Source organism: Neofelis nebulosa, chromosome 13 (genome assembly GCF_028018385.1).
Source record: "Neofelis nebulosa isolate mNeoNeb1 chromosome 13, mNeoNeb1.pri, whole genome shotgun sequence".
NCBI lineage: Eukaryota > Metazoa > Chordata > Mammalia > Carnivora > Felidae > Neofelis > Neofelis nebulosa.
Window position 1 is genome coordinate 39,252,934 of NC_080794.1, and position 23,367 is coordinate 39,276,300.

A 23,367-nucleotide genomic window follows, 5' to 3' on the forward strand; every position below is an offset into this window, starting at 1 on the left:
CAGATAAAAAGTACACACACAAAATATTTTTTTCTCAAGGTTATATAGTGATTTTTCAAAACAATTTTATTGTATTTTTTAATGTTTGTTTTTGAGAGACAGAGACACAGAGTATGAGTGGAGAAGGGGCAGAGAGAGAGAGAGGGAGACACAGAATCCAAAGCAGTCTCCAGGCTCTGAGCTGTCAGCACAGAGGCTGATTCGGGCCTGACTCACCAACTGACTGAGCCCCCCAACCACCCCAAGGTATAGCATTTTAAATATCATGGGTATTTTTATGGCCCCTTAATCAGGGGCCATTTTCTTTCATGTCTTTGAAATTACAGAACTTTGATTCTAGAAATGAGCCCTAGAACTAATATCCATTTTTTTTTTTTATAATGAGTTAGGAGGGATTTATATGATAAATGACTTGCTGATAAATGAGTTATACTGCTACTTACTGACAATACTGGACCAGAATCTGTTTCCTGATTCCCATTTAGGTGCTTTTTCTGTGCACCAAGCCATTCCCTAAGTATATAGTGATTTTTTTAAAACAGTGATTTTTTTTTTTTTAAATTAAAAGGGTCGATATCCATTGCAGTACTCAATAACTGTTTATAATGACTGTTTAATTTTATAGTATTATACTATGGTTTTAGAAACCAGCTCAGACCAATAGCCACTTATTGAGTGTGTTGAAGAAAACTTAGTCAAATATTATGTATGCCTGATTCAAAATGCAAAGCTCTTCTCATTCTTCCAAGGAAAGGGTGTAATACAAAGTTTTTGATCAACTTGGTCCTAAAAGTTTTGAGAGATGTTTATGAAATAAGTCAATTTTATAGTTATATATAATTTAGTTTATTTATACCATACATTTACAACCATATACTATGTGAAGTAATTAAATTAATTTTTTTTCTTTTTTACTTCTCAGTTCTTTGAACATTCACAATCTAACTACATTTTATGTGAAATAATTTTAAAGTACTTTTTTCTTTTTTTACTCTTTCTTTGAACATTCAGCATCTTTGTCATCGACATCTTTGTCACCACTAGAACCTTTTTCTCTAGAACACATTAGTCTTCTTTGACCTAAATTGTTTGATTCCATGTATGATACTTTCATTGGGCATTTCATCCTAAGGTATAAATGCCTCTTACATGAGAAAAGTATTTTTTTTTAATTGATTTTGATATGTGGTCATTATCTTTATAAGCTGTTTACTATATTGATTTTTAATTAATTAATTTTTAAAATTTAAATCCAAGTTAGTTACATATACTGTAATAATGATTTCAGTAATAGAATTTTGTGATTCATCACTTACATATAACACTCAGTGTTCCTCCCAACAAGTGCCCTCCTTAATGTCCATCGCCCCTTTAGTTCATCCCTCCACCTGACACCCTGTCAGTAACCCCCAGTTTGTTCTCTGTATTTAAGAGTCTCTTATGGTTTGTCACCCTCCCTGTTTTTATATTATTTTTGTTTCCCTTCCCCTGTTCATCTGTTTTGTTTCTTAAATTCCACATATGAGTAAATCTTATGATATTTGTCTTTCTCTGACTGACTTATTTAGTATAATACACTTCAGCTCCATCCATATTGTAAATGGCAAGATTTCATTCTTTTTGATTGCCGAGTATTATTCCATCATATGTATGTATATATATATATATATATATATATATATATATATATATATTCCATCACATATATATATACACACATACACACACACACACACACACACACACATACATATACAGACACACACCACATCTTTATCCATTCATCGGTCGATGGACGTTTGGGCTCTTTCCATACTTTGGCTATTGCTGATAGTATTGCTATAAACATGGGGTTCATGTGCCACTTAGAATTAGCATTTTTGTATTCTTTGGATAAATACCTAGTAGTACAACTGCTGGGTCATAGGATAGTTCTATTTTTAATATTTTGAGGAACCTCCATACTGTTTTCCAGAGGGGCTACACCAGTTTGCATTCCCAGCAACAGTGCAAAAGGGTTCCCCTTTGTCTGCATCCTTGCTAACATCTGTTGTCTGAGTTGTTAATTTTAGCCATTCATCATGATGGGTGTGAGTTGGTATCTCCTTGTGGTTTTGATTTGTGTTTCCCAGATGATGAGTGATGTTGAGCATCTTTCTGTGTGTCTTTTAGCTATCTGGATGTCTTCTTTGGAAAAATGTCTATTCATGTCTTCTGCCCATTTCTTCACTAGATTATTTGTTTTTTGGCTGTTGAGTTTGATAAGTTCTTTATAGATTTTTGATACTAACTTTTTATCTGATATATCATTTGCGAACATCTCCCATTCCATTGGTTGCCTTTTAGTTTTGCTGATTATTTCCTTTGCTGTGCAGTAGTTTTTTATCTTGATGAGGTTCCAATAGTTCATTTTTGCTTTTGTTTCCCTTGGTTCTGGAGATATGTCAAATAAGAAGTTGCTGCAGCTGAGGTCAGAGAGATTGTGGCCTGTTTTCTTCTCCAGAATTTTGATGGCTTTCTGTCTTACGTTTAGGTCTTTGATCCATTTTGAGTTTATTTTTTATGTATGGTGTAAGAAAGTGATCCAGGTTCATTCTTCTGCATGTTGCTGTCCAGTTTTCCCAGCACCACTTGCTGAAGAGACTGTCTTTATTCCATTGGATATTCTTTCCTGCTTTGTCAAAGATTAGTTGGCCATATGTTTGTGGGTCCATTTCTGGGTTCTCTATTCTGTTCCATTTTTCTGTGTACTTTTTTTTTTTGCCAGTACCATATTGTCTTGATGATTACAGCTTTGTAATACATCTTGAAGGCCAGAAATGTGATGCCTCCAGCTTTGGATTTTCTTTCAACGTTACTTTGACTATTCGGGGCCTTTTCTGGTTCCATACAAATTTTGGAATTGTTTGTTCTAGCCTTCTGTGAAGAATGCTGTGTGATTTTGTTAGGATTGCATTGGATATGTAGATTTCTTTGGGTAGTATCGACATTTTAACAATATTTGTTTTTCCAACCCAAGAGCATGGAACGTTTTTCCATTTTTTTGTGTCATCTTCAAAAAGCTTTTTTTTTTTTTCATAAGCCTTCTATAGTTTTCAGTGTATAGATTTTTCACTACTTTGGTTAGGTTTATTATTAGGTATTTTATGGTTTGGTGCAATTGTAAATGAGATCAATTCCTTGATTTCTCTTTCTGCTGCTTCATTATTGGTGTATAGAAATGCGACCAATTTCTGTACATTGATTTTATATCCTGCGACTTTGCTGAATTCATGTATCAGTTCTAGCAGTTTTTTGGTAGAGTCTTTTGGGTTTTCCACACAGGAGTATCATGTCGTCTACAAAGAGTGAAGGTTTGACTTCCTTCTTGCTGATTTGGATGCCTTTTATTTCTTTCTGTTGTCTGATTGCTGAGGCTAGGACTTTAAATCCTATGTTGAATAACAGTGGAGAGAGTGGACATCCCTGTCATGTTCCTGACCTTTGGGAGAAAGTTCTCAGTTTTTCCCCATTGAGGAGGATATTAGCTGTGGGTCTTTTGTATATGGCCTTTATATGAGGTCTAAAATGAGTCTCTTGTAAGCAGCATGTAGATGGGTCTTATTTTCTTATCCATGCTGATACACCCTGTGTCTTTTGATTGGAGCGTTTAGTCCATTGACATTTAGAGTGGGTACTGAAGGATATGAATTTAGCACCATGTTGCCTGTTGAATTGGTGTTTCTGGTGATGTTCTCTGGTCATTTCTATTCTTTGTTGTTTTTGGTCTTTTTATTTTTGTTTTGTCTTTTCTCTGCTCAAAGAATTTAAGAATTTAAGTATCCTCCTTAAAATTTCTTGCAGAGCTGGTTTAGTTTTTGTTTGGGAAACTGTCTTTCCTTCTATTTTGAATGACAGCCTTGTTGGATAAAGAATTCTTGGCTATGTATTTTTCTGATTCAGCACATTGAATATATCCTGCCACTCCTGGCCTGCCAAGTTCTGTGGATAGGTCTACTGTGAACCTGATCTGTCTTCCATTATAGGTTAAGGACTTTTTTCCTTTGCTGCTTTCATAATTTTTTCCTTTTCTGTGTATTTTGTGAATTTTACTATGGTATGCCTTGGTGATGGTCAGTTTTTGTTGAATCTAATGGGGTTCTCTGTAATTCTTGGATTTTGATATCTGTGCCATTCCCCAGATTAGTAAAGTTTTCCACTAAAATTTGCTCACATAAACCTTCTGCACCTTTTTCTTTCTCTTCATATTCTGGGGCTTCTATGATTCAGATGTTATTCCTTTTTAATAAGTCTCTGAGTTCTCTAAGTCTTGTATCATGATCTTTTGCCTTTATTTCCCTCTTTTTTTCTGCTTTGTTATTCTCCATAATTTTATCTTCTGTATTGCTGACTCGCTGGTCTGCTTTGTCCATCCTTGCTGTCATGGCATGCGTTTGAGATTGCATCTTGGTTATAGCATTTTTAATTTCAGCCTAAATTTTATTTCTTTTATCTCTGCAAAAAGGGGTTCTCTGGTTTCTTCTATGCCTTTTTCAAGTCCACCTGGTATTCTTATTATCGTGTTTCTAAATTCTGGTTCAGACATCTTACTTATATCTGTGTTAAGTCCCTGGCTTTCATTTTTTCCTATTCTTCTTTTGGGGTGAATTCCTTTGTTTGTCATTTTGGAGGAAGAAAAAAATTAATAACATTAAAAATAAAAATTAAAAACAAAACAAAAAATCAAATAAAGGAAGCTAGATTCTAGGTATGTTTTGGTCTGCTTGTTGAAAGAAGCTTGATAGAGAAATAAGGGAAAGGAGGAAAAAATTTAAAACTTAAAAAAATTATATAATAAAATAGAAAAATTAAATAAACAAAATAAAATAGAATAAAGAAGTAAAGAAATAAAAAATAAAGTAAAAAATAAATTTTTCCTATTCTGTATCCAAGAAAGGAAAAAAAAGAAAGATAAAAGAAAACAATTTAAGCAAAAACAGAAGCAAAGAAAATGAACAAATAAATGAACCAGAAAACAGAATGAAACTCAAATGAAGTTACCTCCAGTTTCCCCTAGAACTCAAGCTATGAAGCACTCTATAGTTTGAACACTAAGCAGATGGAGTGACTTGTGCTGGTATTCCTGTGCGATGTGCTTGGAGGGTGGAGTTGGGCAGGGCTTGGTGTAATGGCTCTGTTCTCCATTAGGTGGCGCTGTTTAGCTTACTGGGGTGGATCAGTGGGCATGCATGCATTCATGGGAGATGTGGAAATGAATGGCTTCACCCAGCTCCGTAGTCTGGCGCAGAAACTTCATACTCTCACCGACCTACGATCAAGCTCCTTTGTCTGAGCCCTCCATCCACTCCCTGCCTGTATCCTGCCTGTGTCCAAGCTGTCTGTCTGCCAGGCAGCACTTCCTTCCAGAATTTTATCTCAGATGGTGTTGTTTGAAAACCCCACACTTCAGGGGCGCCTAGGTGACTCAGTCGGTTAAGCGTCTGACTTCAGCTCAGGTCATGATCTCCCGGTTCATGAGTTTGAGCCCTGCATTGGCATCTGTGCTGACAGCTCAGAGCCTGGAGCCTGCTTCAGATTCTGTGTCTCCCTCTCTCTCTCTGCCCCTCCCCTGCTCACACTCTGTCTCTCTCTCTCAAAAATGAATAAACTTGGGGCGCCTGGGTGGCTCAGTCGGCTCAGGCTCAGGTCATGATCTCACAGTCTGTGGGTTCGAGCCCTGCGTCAGGCCCTGTGCTGACAGCTCAGATCCTGGAGCCTGTTTCCAATCCTGTGTCTCCCTCTCTCTCTGCCCCTCCCCCAGTCTCACTTTGTCTCACTCTGTCTCTCAAAAATAAATAAATATTAAAAAAAAAAATGAATAAACTTAAAAAAAAATTAAAAAAAAAAAGCAAACCCCACACTTCAGAGACCCATGCCAGCTCTCTTGGGGAGGGTCTTGCTGAGCAATGGCTGGGTGCTAGTTTGCCCCAGAAAATGTTTGTGTGATTGCGCAGTGGCAGAGGTTCAGAGATTACGGCAAATCACAACACACATCTGGCACCAGGTTTTGCTGAACTGTGGTGTCTTTGTTCCCGAACCAGTAAATGTGGCTGCTTTCTGGGGTCTGCTGGGACCTTTCCCTGTGGGGAGGCCATATGGTCTCTACCAAATGCATTCCAAGCAGGGAAACCACTTCTCCCAATGTAGCACACAGACCCCTCATACCGTGCTGCCTGCTCCTGGGGATTTGACCTACTTCCTCACCAGAACACTATCGGGCACTAAGCTCTGAAACTTCGGACTCTGTGCTCCACTGTTTATAGAATCCTGGTGGTACTGAAACCCTCTCCTTTCTTGCTGTCAATGGTTTTGGGGAACAGATTTCTTGTTCAGTTCCGTGCAACTGTTTTCACTTTCTCTTTCTCCAGTTGCTTTGAGGGGGAGTGCTTTTCTTGCACGATCCGGATGTGCAGTTCTCTTCCCCTTCCTTTTTCTCTCTGTCCTCCCTCTATGAAAATGGCTCCCTACCCTCCACGGCTTTTCTCTCCCCTGTTCACCTCTCCACACCACGTACCTGCTGAGTTCTCTGGCTCAAGTTAATGCAGATCATTGTGTTGTTCCTCAGATCAATTTCTTTATGTGTTCAAAATGGTTTCGTGCAGATCTAGCTGCGTTTCAGGGATGAGACAAGCTCAGGACTCCATGTTGCTCTGCCATCTTAACTCTTCCCCCTACACTATTGCTTTTTAAAATTGATCTTTAAAAAAGCTGTAACATATACCATTTGTGCTTGCAAAGCTGTGCCTCCAGGAGTACCTTGTAAATGTATGTTAGATTTATTTTGCTCATTTTTTAAACCAATACCATCAGGTGACTTCTGTGAGAATCTCAAATGAACATTGATTGAATTTATTTCAGGCAACCACAAATGATTCTCACCTTCTCTGTGACCAGAGTTTATCCTGTTTGGTGAACTTTTGTGCTCTCACTTTAAAATTCTAGGATTTCAGGGGCGCCTGGGTGGCGCAGTCGGTTAAGCGTCCGACTTCAGCCAGGTCACGATCTCGCGGTCCGTGAGTTCGAGCCCCGCGTCGGGCTCTGGGCTGATGGCTCGGAGCCTGGAGCCTGTTTCCGATTCTGTGTCTCCCTCTCTCTCTGCCCCTCCCCCGTTCATGCTCTGTCTCTCTCTGTCCCAAAAATAAATAAAAAATGTTGGAAAAAAAAAAAAAAATTCTAGGATTTCATAGTTTCTTCACATCTGTTGTTATACCTGGATCATGAAACTTCTGGAATATTTGCTTAAATATTTTACTATTTCAAAGAAAATTATTAACCCTGACATAAAGAAGAAGAACTCATTATAAGAGATAATTTTGGGATTAAACTTGGATTTATATTCATGTATGTATGATGGATGAATGAAAAATATACGTCATTATTGGTAAAATCTTAAAACCTTTAAAGGATTAATCCTGGGCTCCTGGGTGGTTCAGTCGGTTAAGTGTCTGACTTCAGCTCAGGTCATGATTTCCTGGTCCTCACGGTCCGTGGGTTCAAGTCCTGCACCAGGCTCTGTGCTGACAGTTCAGAGCCTGGAGCTGCTTCAGATTCTGTGTTTCCTTCTGTCTCTCTGCCCCTACCCCTGCTCGTGCTCTCTCCCTCTCTCTCAAAAATAAATAAACATTAAAAAGAAAATTAAACTAACTTGCAATTTTCTGCTTTTGAAGAAATGTGTACTGCCTTGGACTTAGCATTAGAAGAAATTTATGTATGAATTTTGTCATAGATTACAACCTTGGTGTATCAGTTCCACTATGAGTGTTAAGAAATAAAGGAATTTACTGTAGGAATTAAACCTTGTTCAGTTGTGGAAGAAACTAGGGAAGTAAAGGCTCACAAAGAATCAGAGAAAAGTCCAGTCCTGGTTCGGTTTCATGAGTTGAAGCTTTCAAAAATCCACCTGCTGGAGTAAACTGTAAAGGAGGCTGGTAGGTTGTTGGCTCTTTGCAGCTACCACCTCTCAAGTTTCAGTGGAGCATCTGGTGATAGTGCTGGTACTGTTTGGGAGGGTGAGCTGGGGTGGTATGGGGATAAATAAGGGCAAATTGGAATTCTACCCATACTTCTCTTTTACTACCTGTGACCAATAACTACCTTTGGAATAAAATGGCTGCTGCTTCACTTGCACCCTCCACATTGTACACAGAATTTTTTTGTGGTTAGTCCTAATCTGAAACCATATAGGAAAGGAAATTTTGGGAAATATAGTTCTAGTTAGCACAAGTATAAAACCTATCACACTTGGATTAATCATTTAATCTTCTGAATTTAATGTCTTTATTTATAAAATGGTGAAAATTTCATGTTTGAATAAGTTTAAGGATGGTAAAATGAAATTATGTGAAAAAGTTTCGAGCTATGGAAAGGTTATATAAAAGTTGCTTGTGATGTAGGTTTTTGTGAGTCTGATGATGTTTATGAAAACTCTCTCAACTGGCTTCTGCTCTTGGAGTAGTTGTCTCTCAAATATCCTTGTGGGATTAGATCAGTACTCTGCTATTTTATAATTATCCATTAAGTAAATGATTTGTTTAGTTACCTACTTCTCTTTTAGTCTATTCAGTAATCCTATTGGGTATAGTTTCTAAGTTTCTAGCCTGAAATTCTTCAGGCAAAAAATGCTAATGGACTTCTTTGTTCTCTCTTTGTTGTTTTAAATTGACTACTATTATTATTAGTAGTAGTAGTATATTGTTATTATTATTTTGCTTTCTCTCTCTTTGATTTTTCACCCTGGGTGGAAGGGTGAGGTGTTTTCTGAAGTTTTATTCAGTGCTTTTCAGTCCCAGTGTAGTTCATCAATCCTTTGTTACAAATTTACTTGACAGTATTGCAGTATGTGCTATCAATGGGAATATTCATCAGGGTCAACATGGAATGAAGAGAGCGGAAACTTCTGATTGTTGAATTCTTTTTTCCCTTGGCCTACAACAAACAGGAATATTTTGAGAATGAAGCTATGACAGATTTCTGCCTGAAAAACACTGTAAGGGTTATGCCAACACTATCTATATCCCCTTGAGGACTGAGTCGGAAATTTTGGGAGTAATATGGATTTGGGAGTAATATGGATTTGGGAGTTTTGGGGAACTTTTAGCATCTATTAGCAACTAATCTAATCCTTGAAAACATGTTCTTTACTAACTGTAATTATTGATTTTTTTGAAAATTTATTGAAATTTTTTTAGAAAAAAAATTTATTAAAGAATTAAATAATACTTATGTATTAAAAAACAAGGAAGGAGATCTTTATGTCAGTTACTTTTGTGCTCTAATTTAATTCTCATAGCAACACTAGAATGTAAAAATTATAATCATTCCCATTTTATGGGAAATAGGCTTGGAGCGATTACATAACTTATCTTCTATTAGAAAAGAAATAGATTGCGATTTGATTTCAGATTTCTATTTATTGCTTTGTACTTTTCCTAAATTCAGTGACTTAGAGAAAGACTATGTTTTACTTTTTTTGGGAGGGATAATAATATTTATTTTATTTATTTTTTTCCTATAGTTTTTAAAAATCTTTATTTATTTATTTTTAGAGAAACAGGGATAGAGAGCGAGCAGGAGAGTGGCAGAGAGGGAGAGAGGGAGAGAGAGAATCCTATGCAGGCTCTGTGCTTGAACCCACCAACTGTGAGATCATGACCTCAGCCAAAATCAAGAGTTGGATGCTTAACTGACTGACTGAGCCACCCAGGTACCCCAGGAGAAATAATAATATTTAAAATGAATGTACCTACTTCACAAACTGTTTAAAGGTACTCATGGTAGATATTACCTTTAATAAGTTTTAACATGGTTTAATAGAAATATGCCATAATATGTAGGTAATACTGTATTTTTGGGGGATTGTTAATATCTAGGGTAAAATCTTAGAAGATAAACTGAACTCATGTTGGTGAATGGAAATCCAATTATTTCTAATAGACTAGGTCGTTTCTTGAAGTCCAGTGTAGTATAAATTTGTTCTTTGTGATGCTAGCTCCCTCTGTGGAACTTCATTGAGATTACAACTTGACTTTTTCGATTATTTAGCTAAACGATTGAACATTTAGACTAGATTTTGAAATTTTCTGTAAATTTTACTTTGTATGCTAATATTTTCAATTGTTTTTCTTGTGAAAATGTTATTTTATAAAAATGTCTCACTTTGTAGATACTGCTTGTGTGTAGATAATAGCTTGTGTGAAATGAAACCCACTTCCTCAAACATTGCAACAACTTTTATGCTTTTTTGTTTGGGAAGGCCAGAGATACCAATTCCTAGGTCTGCAGCACTGTGTTAGGTTAGACATAAGGAGATAGATAAAGCCTAATGGAAGATTTGGGGGGAAAAAAAAGGTTTTGGAATTATGGTGGGTTTTTTTTTTTTGAGTTTTTTAATGTTGAATTGGGTGGGAAAATGTTCATTGAAGGATTTTTTTTTGTTTGTTTTATTGAAACAGACAAAATTTCTGCTTGACAGAAAGAGGAGAGAGAAATATCTTATTAGCAGGATCCCAAAATTCAACAAAGAAATGTAGAAAATGTCTTTTACATGTATAATTTCCATAAATTTATGCTCTTGTAAAGAAAATTCTTTGTTATCAAATCCTACTACTGATTTCCCTTTTACAGAATGTGTATATTTTTTTCACCCCCACTTTTTTTCTCCTTTGTCTCCCAAACTAGTTTATATTTAAATATTAAATTGTGTAATTAGTTTTTAAAAATATTTTCCATTCTAGAATGAGGGCAGAGGGAATGTGACTGGCTTCCACGATAGAATTTAGCAAAATGTGCAAACCGATGTCAACCATAAAGCTAGGGACTAAAACATAAAAGATGAAGATAGGAAAGAGCTAAAGTGTATATGCTCTTTGAATTTATCAAAATTTGATTTTAGTAGGTCATTGTTAAGATCATACATGAATAAGCTTTTAAACAATTTTGTAAGATAATTATTTTGAGCCCTTTGTTAATACTAAACATATATTATTCCCTTAAAATATAATATAATTTACACAAATACAGGCATGCATTATGGTGGCACAAAGAAATTTATTTTAATATTTTTTAACCTTGACTAAATTTAGATTAGGTAATTCTTTAAAAGAATAGAATTGAACTAGTTTTATTTATGTAACAATTCTATTCTTTGTTATCTTTAAAACATATTATATCCTTGATATAGTAATAATGTTTTCTTGTATGAGTAAAAACTTTGAATCAATATATAAATATTTTCCTGGCGTTCTTATAGTTTTTATCTTTTAGTCAGTTATTTTCTCACAATCTTTAAGGATAATTAACCCATCTCCCATTAGTCTTTGAAGAAATCTAGAGTGGACTTCCTTTATATTATTGGCTACTTAAGTTCATGTCATTTTGAATTTGATTTAACCTATGTGTCACATGTATAGTAGTGCTTTCCAATGTTAGTACTTCATGTATTATTTAAAGTTTTCTCAAAAACTGTGGAACCTCTTTTATTCTCCTTGACTAACTCCTCTTCACCTTTTGAGGCTTAACTCAGATATTCTTTCTGGTAGTCTTCTCTATTGTACACTCTTCCTGTACTCTGGGGTTAGTTTGGTACAAACCAACAGGCAGACCAGAATTAAAATCCTGGTTTTGATAATTCCTACTTGTGAGACTTTGGGTTACTTATCCTTTTAAATATTTCCTCATCTAAATTATGAGAGTGATAATCCTTAACGTTACAGGATTATTATGAGCATTACGTATATTTAATGTACATGTAGAGAATTCCATGATGCCTGGCATGCAAATAACTACTTCTGCTTTTATTTATTTATTTATTTTTTGTTAATATTCTTTCTAGACTCAGTACTTTGAGCACAAGGTTCATATTTTATTCATCTTTGTATCCCCAGTGGCTGGCACATGGTAGAAACTTAGTAAATATTTGTGAATACTTAAAGACTGCTTTAGTCCGCAGAGTATCTATGATGGTTTCAGTTCATTCGTTTATTTTATTTTATTTATGTTTATTTATGTTATTTTATTTATGTTTATTCGTGTATTTTATCATTAAGGGGGTTTATTCACAATAATTTTGGTTATTCTTGGTTTCACTACAAGGTTGATGATTAATTAAACAGCTTTGTTATCCAAGTTTTGTTTTCATGAATGTAATCAATTTTAACAGCAGGCTCCTTATGAAAATCAGAATCCTGAGTTAAAATTAAGTGCCTCTCTCATTATTCCTCAAATATTATCAACCTAAGTTTCCTTAGTAGAGAGCAAACAAGCTTTCTTTTTTCTTCAACATTTCGATTGACTTTGTATATAAGTGCCTCTAATTCTAGTAGGCAGCTGGTGTTGGTGATTAAGTTTGGAATGATTTGTGTGACTGCCCCCTTAGGTTTGGATTCTGAGATAATTTTTTTAATGCCAAATTTAGTTTCTTTTAATTAGAATTTTTTTCTTTAAATATGTGATAGATGAGAGTATAAACTTTTCCAGAACTAATTGTCTCCAAAGTCAGGATATTTGCATACTATTTGTAGGTATACAGACACCCAAACAAAGTAACAGACACCCAAAACAAAATGACTTAATCTGTAAATACGATAAATTTGGAGGTAAAGACTGGTTAATTCAGTGCTTCAGGAACATCATCAGAAGCCCTTTCTGGATGTAATTTGCAGACTTTTTCTCAATTTGATCCTCAGCAACCCAGCAGGACAACTTTAAAAATAAACAAAACAATTTACTGTCTCTAAACCAGAGAAGGTAGAAAAATGTATTCAGAAGAATGGTATACAGTATAAGCTGTTGCTTTGGTGAGTGCTTTATATTTGAAAAGAGATGCTGCATATTTTTAAAGGATCACAGTGGGGAAGCTGATCACATTTCTGCTGCCTCCTGAAAACCTGATTTATGGTATAGTTTTTCGGTGGGGGGGCAGAGTTTAAAGTCTTAGTACTTTGGGGGATTTTATTCTAGACTAGTATAAATCATTACTTAGTAACTTGTTTAGAATTGTTTTACTGAGTCATTTAACAAAGGTAGGATTAGATCTTCTCCATAAGAATATTAACTCACATGCAAAGAGGTATAGATTAGTCATTGATGAAAGCAATGACTTTGGGTTCAGTCCACCTTGAAGAAAGAATAAAAGTAGAATCAAATAATCTCTGGAAAAAGCAAGATGGTCTGTCATATTCTAGTACTTACTATATGTAAGAATGTTTAATATTAGTAGGTGATTGTATAATTAAAATATTCTAATTTATGTATCTTTAAATCAGTTTGTAATAGCCAAACCACAAAAATTCAGTTTCCCTTGCATGTGAAGAACTTTTTAAGTAGAAAGCTCTGCCTTAATTTTCATGTCTGTATATATTTATGCTTTTCATTTCTCTGCAATGCTTTTTTTTTTTGTTAAAGTGAGACTTGGAAAATAACAGTAATAATGTTTCAATTCCTGATATGTGGGTAATTTTCATCCCCTCTTCAAGACTTTCATATTATTTTTATAATGTTTTTATTTTTATTTTTTTATTTTTGAGAGAGAGAGAGAGAGAGACAGAGTGCGAGCAGGTGAGGGACACAGAGAGAGAGGGAGAGCGAGAATCCCACGCAGGCTCCAAACTCAGCGCAGAGCTTGATGCAGGGCTCAGTCTCACGATGGTGAGATCACAACCTGAGCCAAAATCAAGAGTTGTACGCTTAAGTGACTGAGCCACCCAGGTGCCCAAGACTTTCATGTTATTTTTAAGTGTATTGTTATCATTTGCATGTTTCTTATTTCCTTTGTTGATTCTAATTATGCCCTCAGGAGTTATCATAGTATAAATTTATTTATTTATTTATTTAGAGTATAGCTGGCACACAATGTTACATTAGTTTCAGGTGTATAACATAGTAATTGGACAACTCTATATGTTATACTGTGCTCACCACTAGTGCCACTGCCATCTGTCACCATATAACATTATTATGGTACCATTGAGTATATTCCCTCTGCTGTACCTTTTATTCCCATGACTTATTTATTCCAAAACTGGAAGCCTGCAAGCATATTATAAATTTATTATGTTTTCTATATGACATGTCATCAGATATTTAAAAGTGATTAAATATATTTTAGGGGTAGAAACTTTCATTTGTGTTTCCAAGACTCAGTAAGCCATTATATTTGTTGACTGATCTGACTGAGAACTTAATGTTTATCAATATTTCATTGTGTTCCAACAGTTTGTGTAATGAGAGAATTTTTTTTTTGTTCTTACCTTAGATTTGTAGTCCATAAAGTATACTCTAATAAAGTTACGTATTTATTTTCATAATTATTTTACCTGGGCCTGCATAAATGAAATATTTTTTTAATTGTAATCATTTAACCTTGTAAATCCATTGTTAAGGATTTGGAAAAACCAGTATTGTATGAGATGAAACACTTTTTTTTCAAAGATTAGTAGAGGAAGCACTTCTTTTTTTGTTCATTTCAGATTACACTGGGAAACCCCTATGTGAAAGTTCTAATAACTATCCCATTCTCTTTGGAATGAGTTATTGATATTTGTAAAACAAAATTTATCAGTAAGACTGTAAGATTCTGTTGGATTCTGGGGATCATGTCATTGACTTTGTTACTGGTATTGTTGACAGCATTATCATTGTTATTAGCCATTAGCCATTGATGTCCACATTTGTATGGCAGAGTAAATAAAGCTATTATATAGGTTGATTACAGGAATGACTTAGCATACAGTTTACTGTCAATCTTTAGGAATTTTATTTAGAAATTTTTTTTTTAATGTTTATTTATTTTTGAGACAGAGAGAGACAGAGCATGAACAGGGGAGGAGCAGAGAGAGAGGGAGACACAGAATCTGAAACAGGCTCCAGACTCTGAGCTGTCAGCACAGAGCCCGACACGGGGCTCGAACTCACAGACTGTGAGATCATGACCTGAGCTGAAGTCGGACGATTAACCGACCAAGCCACCCAGGCGCCCCTAGAAATTTTTTTGTTAAAGACTTAGGGTGTTATGGCTCTAAGCCTCTCTGCTTATGGCCATTTTTATGTACAAAAAACTTTAGGGTGGTAAAATTGTGTTTTATCATGAATGATTGATTTAAAATGAATGATTCCATTTCCCACCCACAAAGTTTTTCATAAGTTATTACTTAATGTTTAAGTTATGCCATTCTCTTACAGCAGTAATGAAAATGTCCTCAGGTTCTTGAATATTTTCAGCTATAGAAAACATTTAGTGTACGATTCCTTTATTTTTGGTAAAGAATAAACTGAGGCATAGAAATCATAATTGGTAGGGAAGACTGGTACTCAGGTCTTCTTTTTTAGTCCATTGTTCTTAGCATCTTACCAAATTGTAGTCAATTTTCCAATATATACATATGGAAACATTGGGTTTTGAATTGATGCCCTTTCAGAAAGCAGCAGATTTGTTCTTTATTTTTGGACTGTTGATTTTTAGTTTGAATACAGGTTACATAGTTCCATAGTTATTAAGTGATGTATCCCTTATTGTTATGACCTCTTTTGAAGTTATAGTAGTATTTCATCCTATGAAGAATAGGCGACTAGAAATTAAAAAAAAAATTTTTTTTTTAACGTTTATTTATTTTTGAGACAGAGACAGAGCATGAATGGGGGAAGGTCAGAGAGAGGGAGACACAGAATCTGAAACAGGCTTCAGGCTCTGAACTGTCAGCACAGAGTCTGATGCAGGGCTCGAACTCACAGACCGCGAGATCATGACCTGAGCCGAAGTCGGCCACTTAACCCACTGAGCCACCCAGGCACCCCTAGGCGACTAGAAATTTAACATACTTCTTCAAGGTCACAGTGTAAGTGTTGAATCAAGAGTACTCTGAAATCAATTGTAGCTCTTCGGCTTTTTTGTCACCCTTACTTTGTATTGTTAATTTAAGATAATTCGTGTGAATCATCTAACTCTTTCTCGTGTGTGGGGACACTCAAATATGCACATTATTTATATTTGGCCTATTATAATTTTTGTAAATGGAAATCTGATCTTGTGTCTTCCAGGTTTAAAACCTTTCAATGACTTCTCTTTGCATGATGAAACCTAAAGAACTTTCTCTGCTTTTTAATCCCTAATTCTAGCATCTGTTTGCAATTCATTGAACATGTCCCTCTTGTCCATATAATTGCACATGCTGCTCCCTCTAAAAACCTCCTCCTTGTAGGTCTCCTCTCACTACCTCAAATCCTTTTCAAGATTCACAATTTTATCTGGGAAACTTTGATCTCTGTTAAAAAGCAAAATTGATCTAAGTAAATTTGAAGATCAAATTAGCTTTGTTTGCTCATTTATGAATCTGGTAGCATTCCATCTGATGAAGGCTGGCTGGGTCCAAGGACTCAGAGGAGGGCCTGTAGGACCACACAAGAGAGTCCTTGGCTTTGTGCAAGGTAGAGATCAAAGGTGAGCCAAGAGGAAGTGAGAGCAGAGTTTATTGAAGATATAGAGTGTAGATATGAACAGAGCATCAGGGAGATTCAGAAAAGAAAGAAGAGTGATTCTTGTCTTTGCTGGGGTCATGGGGTTTTTACTGAGGAAGGTTGTTGGGTGGTCTCCATAATCCAGGAATAAAGAGTGTTTAGGTGTCTTGATGAGTCCATGGTCTTGGAAAGTTCATGACAACCCTGCCTGGTCACTCCTTAGATTATCTGTTGTGTTTGTTGGGAGACTCCAAAGAAATCATTGTCCTCTCCAAGGAGGACATACATTGTCTGTTCTATAACATGTGTGTATGTCCTAGCAAAAGTAGAGGTGGGAAAGAAGTGGGAAAAAGAAACAAAGGAACAAACAAACAGCTGTTCATGGCGTTCCTTTAGTTCCCCTATCTCATATGTGACAATAGAAGGGTGTCCCGTTGAGCTGCAGGAAAGGAAAGGTTTTTAAGGATAGATAGGGAATGGAAAGAAGGAAATTATTAGCAAAGAATCCTGATCAGCACTACAAGGTAATCCAGTGATAGACCTTCTGTTCCCCTTACAAGTGTTGCTGGATCGTGGAGTGCAACAGCCAAGAAAGAACTCTTGAGAAGTTGTATGGTGCAACTTAGTTTAGTTTATTTAAGTAGCACAGGGACAGGACTTGTGGGCAAAGGCTGCACTTTTGCTTTATGAAGCTTGTGGTTATATGCTTAGAGTTTCAGGGGGGAGGGACATGCAGGGAGTATTAGATTATAAATGTTTTCTTCGAATTTCTACTTGTAAAACTATTTTTGTAAGATTTCTCTGGTGCTTATCATTCAGTTCTGTATTAACTATTGATGAAATGTACAGGCAGTCATGAGACCCTTTAAGAATGTAGCAACCAGCACTTATTTGATCCTTATCAAAATTATGCAGGCTATAGGTCAGCCTTCTGGGTTAAAGGTGAACATTTTTCTGCTTCTATCCTTCATCAGGAGGACAACTTTGCCTAAAACAATGCAAACTACAGGTTAGCTGGCTAAAGGTCACATTCTTGGCCTGGTGGAGGGGGCAAGGAAGGATGTTGTTAAAACTCTAGTTAGGTTCTGTATTAAGTCTTGGTTTGCTAATGTGGTGGCTTAACATAAGTGACTTCATTTTGGGCTCATGGTTTTGTTTTTAGCATTTCAGTGATTCATGAACTGGATAGCATCCAGTCTAACAGATGGAAAGAAGATTCGAAGGGCACCTGGGTGGCTCTGTCAGTGGAGTGTCCGACTCTTGATTTTAGCTCAGGTCATGATCGCAGGGTTGTGGGATCAAACCTCACATTGGGCTCCATTTTGAGCATGGAGCCTGCTTGGGATTCTCTCTCTTTCTGCCCTTTTACCCTCCTTGTGCATGCACACTCTCCCTCTCTCTGTCTTAAAAAAAACAAAAGGCTATCCAAGGAGCTGTACAAAATGAAAGATTTTTATAGGCAGGAGGGAGTAGGAACAAGACAATTTTACTAGGCAAAAAGACAGGTTGGTTTTTGCAACCAATGGCAGGGGTCTAATCAGGCAGATTTGCTAAACTACTGCTGATCAGGCTGTTCCTGATGGGGTTAAATATTTCATTTCTGGGAAAGCTAAAACTGTAATTAAATCTTGCTTTGGTGATGTCACTTAACATAAGTGACTCCAGGTTAGGCTTGTTGTCTGTTTTTAACACCTAAGTCTAGGTTTTATGCAGATTTTATGTCAGAGGAATTATTAGATCATTTTGTAATTCCCTGTTTTCTTTTGTCTTTTCTAGATTATGAGCTAAAGGCAAGCGTACTTTTATCTATCAGGGCTTGGCACTATACCGAACGTATTCTAGAAACTCAGTACATTTTAATGAATATATATTATGTTTAAATGTCTCCAATTCTAGGGGCACCTGGGTGGCTTATTCAGTTGAGCATCCAATTTTGGCTCAGGTCGTGATCTCACAGTGTGTGAGTTCAGGCTCCGCATCAGGCTCTGTGCTGACAGCTCAGAGCCTGGAGCCTGCTTCAGATTCTGTGTCTCCCCTTCTCTCTGCCCCTCCCCTGCTCTCGCTCTCAAAAATAAATAAACATTAAAAAAATGTATCTCTCTCTCTTAAATGAATATTAAAAAAAATATTTTTTTAAATATCTCCAACTCTATCTGTTCTTTTTTTTTTTCATAGTTCTCGCCCGGGATGTTACAGTAGCACCTCATATAACTGTGCCTCCAGTCTCACCCCTTCTCCTGTCCTTACTTTACATTCTTCTTTTAATGCTTTTTGTACTTTTGTTTGTTTCTGTCCTACTGATTGTCCATCTTTCTAAAACACTAATTTGTCCCATCACTTGACCATGTTATTAAAACACTTTAATAGGGGCACCTGGGTGGCTCAGTCGGTTAAGTGTCTGACTTCGGCTCAGGTCACGATCTTGCGGTCCGTGAGTTCAAGCCCCGCGTCGGGCTCTGGGCTGATGGCTCAGAGCCTGGAGCCTGCTTCCGATTCTGTGTCTCCCTCTCTCTCTGCCCCTCCCCTGTTCATGCTCTGTCTCTCTCTGTCTCAAAAATAATAAAAAACATTAAAAAAAAATTAAAAAAAAACAAAAAAAAAAACCCAAAAAACACTTTAATAGTTCTCCCATTGCCTACAGGATGAATTTTAAGTTATTAAGCATGACTTTGGAAGCAGATCTGAATCTTGCTTTCCCCTTTGGCACTATTCCTACCAATAGCCTTCTACCTTTAGCCCTAGTAAGAATTAATTGCTTATTTTTGTATCTGTGCTTTTGCATGTGCTGGTCTACCCTTCTCGAGTATTAGCTGCCTGATAATTTCAAAACTTAGCTGCTTCCTCTTCACCTCTGATAAATTTGTTTCTGTTATACTATAATTTGTCTGTGTTATCTTTTGTATTAGACTAAACTTCTTGAGGCCTGTGGCTATTTCATATTCAGTTCTTCTTGTGTGTAGTACATAGAACACTGCTTGTTGAATGCTGTTGAAGTGAATTAAATGCCTGTGGATTATAGAATAAGTATTACTTGAATTAAGAAGGTGGTGCTTCATGGGGTGCCTGGGTGGCTCAGTCGGTTGAGCATCCGACTTTGGCTCAGGTCATGATCTTTCTGTCCGTGAGTTCAGCCCCGCATCGGGCTCTGTGCTGATGGCTCAGAGCCTAGAGCCTGTTTCAGATTCTGTGTCTCCCTCTCTCACTGCCCCTCCCTGGCTTACACTCTGTTTCTGTCTCTCTCTCTCTCTCTCAAAAATAAACAAACAAAAAAAATTACCAAAATTAAAAACACAACCTTTTTCTGATTTTGTCTTCTGTTTGTTTGTATTCCTTTCCATAGTTGTTACATGTTTATTTGGCTCACTAAAATTGGGAGTTAATTTATGTTTTGACACTTATCCAGCATATTGTTAGTACTCAGAAAGCTGTTATTGTTAATAAACCTTTAGATCAGCCTTATTAATTTCAGCTGATAATTTAGACACACCCACACTTTTGGGGATGAGCACTGGGTGTCATATGTAAAAGATGAATCACTGGGTTTTACTCCTGAAGCCAAGACACTGCATGTTAACTAACTTGAATATAAATAAAAACAAAATTAACCCTAAAAATAAACAAATAACAGACAGTTCTACTTTTTGTGAGGATTATTATGTTCGCATCTCGTCCTTTTCTTTGAATAGTATAGATGTATTATATGAAAAATATAAATTATTTTTATATTAAAAATGTCTTTTTTATATTAGTCTTTTTTAAACTAAGACCACAAGGTTAAGTTCTGAGGAGATTTTATCCTAAATGGCATCATAGAAAGTTAACTTCTTAATAATTAAGAAACAGTGCTGCAAAGTTGGCTCGATTTTAAAGTGTACTTTTGCTTGCTAATTAAGCTACTTTTCATCATTAATTCATAGTACTTTAAAATGATTCCCTATTGTTATGCAGTTTTTTCAAAGAAGCGTTAGTAAGGTAAATGTAGAAAATTATTTTAAAACTAAAGTGATACCCACCAGATGGTGCTATTTTGCCTGTTTTGTTTGTGCAGATCAGAGGATGAATGAATACAGAACTTTTAAAAAGAGTATGGGAGATCTTCTAATATTTTTAGGGCATAATATTTTGGGGGTGGAGGAGCTCAGTGGAAAATATTCAAATGTAAACTTATATTCAGTACTGAATTTTATCTTAAAGGTAGAAACTATTGCTGGTTACATGCCAGAGAAACTTCTATATAGTCTAAAATTCAGTAGATATTTTTAAGTTTGACATAATGTAAATCCTATTGACTGTCATAATTCCACATGCATGAAAAATGTAGTTATTTCTAAAAGGAATTGTGTATTACTAAAATTTATGTTTTAGTTTTCTTTACATTTTCAAGTAAACAATATTACTGAGTTACATACTTACAAATTAAGGGAAACATTTTAATTATTTTATGTGTTCTTGAATATTTCCCAAATAAAGGAGAGAAAATTAGGCTTAAATTCATTATTTTTACAAATGAAAAGGATGATCATTCTAAATTAATTTATGTATTAAATTAATTACATAATTAAATTAATTATGTATTAGAAAGTAGTATGTGGTGCACTGTTCGTTTAGATGCTGAAATTGAATGTTCATTATAGTTAAAAATGGCTAGCTAATGAAATACATTTTTCAGTGAAGTATGAAAGATTCAGCCAGTATTTCTAGGATTTTAATTTACTTAAAAATTTATTTATTTATTTTGAGAGAGAGAGAGAGAGTGCATGCACACACGTGAGTGGGATGAGGCAGAGAGAGAGGAAGAGAGAAAATCCCAAGCAGGCTCCATGCTGATACAGGGCTTGATCTCATGACTCTGAGATCATGACCTAAGCTGAAATCAGGAGTCCAATGCTTAACTGACTGAGCCACCCAGGTACCCCTTACTTTATTTACTTTTTCTGATCTTATTATCACTTGTTTTTATTTGTGTCTGGCCATGAGATTGAAGCATGAAAGTATGTAGGTGTCATTGTAACTATTTCCCAAAGTCACTGTTGATTATACCAACAATTACTTTTTTGCGATGTGTGAAATTAGAAATTGAAGTTGCTTTTATTTCTTTTTAATTTTTTTCATGTGTATTTATTTTTGAGAGAGAGAGACAGAGTGTGAGTGGGGCAGGTTCAGAGAGAGAGAGGGGGGAAACACAGAATCCAAAGCAGGCTCCAGGCTCCAAGCTGTCAGCACAGATCTGTGCTGTTCTGTCCATGAAGACAGAACTGTTTTCAAAGTGATACTTAGACATTGTTTGCCCTTTCTATTCTCATTTTCTCACTAATGTAAGTATTTTTCCAGAGGTTCCATGATATGTGATATTGATCAAATGCAGAAGAGAATCTAGCTATCTTCTATTAAGCCAGACATTAATTATAAAACAATATTACTCTTCTCACTCAATTTTTAAAATTTGGAAATAGTTATTTTTCATAACATGTTATGTATGTTAACATTTAATGGTTCTGTTTAAAAAAATTAATAAACATTTAGAAATTTTGTTTTAATTTTAATATGGTCACCAGGGATAGATATAAAAGCTCTTTGAAGTACTCAATACTTTTTTTAAGTATAAAGAGGTCCTGAGATCAAAGCATATGAGATCTTCTGATCCTAATTCTTTACCTTCATTTTACCAGTGAGGGTACTCTGAGACTCAGAGGGGGTTAAATGGTTTAGTCATGTATATTCAACCATTTTTGGCTTAGCTGATACTTCCATCACTGACTTCTGACTCCTTTGATTTAACTGTTTCACGATTTAGATATTTCCAACCTCGCACCAACTCTGAGCTCCTTCAACTATTTTTTTCGTGTGGTATTTTAACTAACTTTATTTTTTTTCAACGTTTTTTTTTTTTTTTTTTTATTTTTGGGACAGAGAGAGACAGAGCATGAATGGGGGAGGGGCAGAGAGAGAGGGAGATACAGAATCGGAAACAGGCTCCAGGCTCCGAGCCATCAGCCCAGAGCCTGACGCGGGGCTCGAACTCACAGACCGCGAGATCGTGACCTGGCTGAAGTCGGACGCTTAACCGACTGCGCCACCCAGGTGCCCCTTAACTAACTTTATTAAGTGCATGAGCAAGTTGGGAACATTCACCTGATTCTTCAGCTACAATAAAATGGTGTCCTTTTTTTTTTTTTAACGCATAAAATATCTAGTATAACTTTGCTATAAAGTGTGAACTTTCTAGCAGGAAAAGGGAATTGATACATGAAATAGTGTAGCCTTAGTGTCAAAAAAAAAATAAAGTTGAGGGCAAAGAGGTAGCCTCTCATATTTTAGAGACTCTTTTATTATCGTCTTTACTTCCCTCCTACCCTGACCCCCCATCAACAATAAAACATTGGATACAAGCTTCCCTGGACATTTATGGCAGTCCACTCATAGAAGAACAAAGTATTCTATCCTTAGGTTTCAAACAGTAAGAGGATAATAATTCTATATTGCTCTTTTGTTAGCCGTATATTATTTCCCATGTTGAAACTCATGATTGAGAGGATAGATTCTAAAACCATCCACCCTCCCCCCTTTTTTTAATTGTTGAAGGAATTTAAAATCATGTCATGAAAATGGATTGAAAACCATTGGTAGTTTTAACTTAGAAGAAAGAAAACCAGGATATATATGATAAGCCTCCTTCTTCATTTGAAGCACCTTCTTTATGTGCAAATGAGATTAGATCTATTGATTTATTTGTGAAACCTCAAGGATAGAACAACTAATGAGTGGATGGTATAGACTGAATCATTTTAGCTCAATAAAAGAAAACTTTCTAGTAGTAAAGAAATGCAAAAATTGAATAAACTTGTTTTGGAGGTAATGAATTCCCTTTCTCAGGAGGTG

The 23,367-nt window shown here is 35.8% G+C and overlaps 1 protein-coding gene across 6 annotated transcripts in view; it reads left to right on the forward strand.

Moving 5' to 3' along the window:
* The window catches only part of ADK (adenosine kinase), a 521,335-nt gene that overhangs the window by 68,728 nt on the left and 429,240 nt on the right, over positions 1–23,367 (forward strand). The gene's annotated exons all lie outside the window — the stretch shown is intronic.